Source organism: Cebus imitator, unplaced genomic scaffold (genome assembly GCF_001604975.1).
Source record: "Cebus imitator isolate Cc_AM_T3 unplaced genomic scaffold, Cebus_imitator-1.0 Scaffold166, whole genome shotgun sequence".
Taxonomy (NCBI): Eukaryota; Metazoa; Chordata; class Mammalia; order Primates; family Cebidae; genus Cebus; species Cebus imitator.
Genome location: NW_016107481.1, coordinates 1,993,834 through 1,997,144, shown reverse-complemented (window position 1 = coordinate 1,997,144; position 3,311 = coordinate 1,993,834). Strand labels below are relative to the sequence as shown.

At 44.2% G+C, this 3,311-nt stretch overlaps 1 long non-coding RNA gene across 1 annotated transcript in view; it reads right to left on the bottom strand.

The window, feature by feature from the left end:
* Positions 1-2,858: 2,858 nt before the first annotated feature.
* LOC119473539 overlaps positions 2,859-3,311 on the bottom strand; it is a 26,455-nt gene continuing 26,002 nt past the window's right edge. Inside the window, exon 3 of the long non-coding RNA XR_005202757.1 lies at positions 2,859-2,869. This is a non-coding gene — a long non-coding RNA (uncharacterized LOC119473539). The remainder of the gene's footprint in view (positions 2,870-3,311) is intronic.

The window sequence follows — 3,311 nt, the reverse complement described above, 5'->3', positions numbered from 1 at the left end:
TAGTAGAGATGGGGTTTCACCATGTTGGCCAGTCTGGTCTTGAGCTCCTGACTTCATGATCTGCTCGCCTCAGCCTCCCAAAGTGCTGAGATTACAGATGTGAGCCACTGCGCCTGGCCTGTTCTCAAATTTTAATGTGCTTAAGAATAACCAGGAAAGTTGTTAAAAATCAGATAATGAGAGATTTAGACATGTAGGGATTTAGATTCAAAGCACTGGGAAACACTAAAAAATCTGCAGTTTAAACCCATTTCTTCTCTCCAGGGTGAGTCATTCAGAGGCACATGTCTTCATCCATTCTGTGCTGCTGTAACAGATAATTTATAATGAACAGGGATTTATTTGGCTCAGGGTTCTGGAGGTTGGGAAGTCCAAGTACAGGGGCTACATCTGGTGGGGGCCTTCCTGCTCTGTTAAACAGTGGCAGAAAGCATCACATGGTGACAGAGGGCAGGAAAGGGGCTAAACTTATCCTTCATAAGGAACCCACTTGTGTGATGATGAACCAACCCCACTCCCACAATAACTGCATTAATGCATTAAGGCAGAGTCTTCGTGACCTAATCACCTCTTAAAGGTCCCACCTCTCCACATTGTTGTATTGGGGATTAGGTTTCCAATACATGAGCTTTGGGGGATACATTCAAACCATAGCATCCTGCCCCTGACTACCCAAATTCATGTCCTCACATGCAAAATACATTAATTACATCCCAATAGCTCCAAAAGTCTTAACTTGTCTCAGGACCAAGTCAAAAGTTTAAAGTTGAGAGTCTCATCTAAATCAGATATGGGTAAGACCCATGGCACAATTCATCCTGAGGCAAATTTTCCTCCAGCTGTGAGCCTGTGAAATAATAATAAAAATAAAGTGATGTGCTTCCAAAATACAATGGTAAGACAGATATAGGATAGATTATTTCTTCCTTCCTCCCTTCCTTTTCTTTCTTTCTTTCTTTTCTTCTTTTCTTTTCTTTTTTGTGAAACAGTGTTTCTTGTTGCCCAGGTTGGAGATCAATGGTGTGATCTCTGTTCACTGCAACATCCACCTCCTGGGTTCAAGCAATTCTCCTGATTCAGGCTCCCAAGTAGCTGAGATTACAGGTGCCAGCCACCACACCTGGCTAATTTTTTGTATTTTTAGTAGAGATGGGGTTTCACCATGTTGGTCAGGCTGGTCTCAAACTCCTGACCTCGGGCGATCCACCCACCTCAGCCTCCCAAAGTGCTGGGGTTACGAGCATGAGCCACCGTTCCCAGCAAACATTTTCATTTCAAAAAGGAGGAATAGGCCAAAAGAAAGAAGTAAGAGGTCCACAGTAAGTCCAAAACCCAGAAAGGCAGACAAATTAAATCTTAAGACTCCAGAATAATCTTTTATTTGCTGCGCTGCTACCTGGACACATTAGGAGGGTTGAGTCCCCAAAGCCTAGGGCAGCCCTGCCCCTCTAGAGCTAGCAGTATAGGGTTACTATGCTGCTGTGCCTGCTGGGCTCAGTTCACACAGAAGCTCTCATGGGTTGATGTATTGTGCCTTCAGCTCTCCCAGGCCGGAATTGCACATTGTTAACTCTACAGTTCAGCCATGCACAGTGGCTCACACCTGTAATACCAGCACTTTGGGAGGCCAAGGTGGGTGGATCACCTGAGGTCAGGTGTTTGAGACCAGCCTGGTCAACATGGTGAAACCCATCTCTACTAAAAATCCAAAAATTAGCTGGGATTCGTGGCACATGCCTGTAATCCCAGCTACTCGAGAGTCTGCGGCAGAAGAGTCACTTGAGCCCGGGAAGCAGAGGTTGCAGTGAGCAGAGATTGTGCCACTGCACTCCAGCCTGGGCGACAGAGCAAGACTCTGTCTCAAAAAAAGTAAAAATAAAAAATAAAAAAATAAAAGCTAGATTAAAGGGTTATACTTTTGGGGTTTTGAAATGCCATGTCAATAGTCTTGTAATCAATCTCTCATTTTATTACAAGTGATTATGACTTTTTTCGGAAGGGAAATGATATGATAAATCTGATGCTTAAAGATATTTATCAGATGCTAGAATGTGGGGCACACTAAAGAAATGAAAGAATAAAGGAGATGTAAACTGTTGCATTAGCCATGTTATGAGATGTTAAGGACCCCAACTTTGTTAAGTCACACTTAACAAATTGCTTGAACCCAGAAGGTGGAGACTTCAGTAAGCTAAGATCGCGCCACTACACTCCAGCCTGGTAACAGAGCAAGATTCTGTCTCAAAAAACAAACAAACAAACAACTCTACGGTTGTTGGGTCTCAGAGGTGGCCCCACTCTTGCAGCTCCATTAGGCATTGCCCTGGTGCCATGTAAGATGGCAGTGGGGGTCTTTGCAGTAGCTCCACCTCTGTGACAAACTTCTGCCTAGGGCTCCTGGCTGTTCAACACATGTTTTGAAATCTAGGTGGAGGGCACCATAGCCCCGCAGCTCACATACTCTGCACATATGCTGAGTTAACACTGTGTGGATGCTGCCATGGTTTATAATCCTTTATTTTTACTTTATTTATTTATTTATTTAAAGATGGGGTTTCACCATGTTGGTCAGGCTGGTCTTGAACTTCCGACCTCAGGTGATCTGCCTGCCTTGGTCTCCAAAGTGCTTGCATTACAGGTGTGAGCCACCACGCCCGGCCCGGTTTATAATCCTGTATCTTCTGGAGTGGTGACTGGACCCACTTAAGCTATTGAAGTTGGTTGTATTCATCCATTCTCATGCTGTTGATAAAGACATACCTGAGACTGGGTAATTTATTTTAAAAAGAGGTTTAATGAACTCACTGTTTAGGATGGCTGGGGAGGCCTCACAATCATGATGAAAGGCAAAGGAAGACCAAAGGCACATCTTACATGGCACCAGGCAATAAAGTGTGTGCAGGGGAACTGCCCTTTTATAAAACCATCAGATCTCATGAGACATATTCACTATCATGAGAACGGCATGGGAAGAACTGGCTCCCATGATTCATTTACCTTCTACTGGGTCCCTCCCTTAACATGGGGGTATGATGGGAGCTAAAATTCAAGATGAGATTTGGGTGGGGACACAGCCAAACCATATCATTGATTTTTCCCCAGATTCCCTCATATAAGTCAGTGGATGCAGATGGCTACTTGTGACAAAGTGCATCACTGAGGTCCAGACCCTGAGCACACCGAAGTCCCAGGATCTCCAGTCTCACCTTCCAGGACCTCCACTCAACCACCTCCCTGTTCAGGAGGTGCCTGTATATTCAAGAGAGAGCTTTTATAATTTTTTTCTTCTTGGTTTTTTTTTTTTTTTTTTG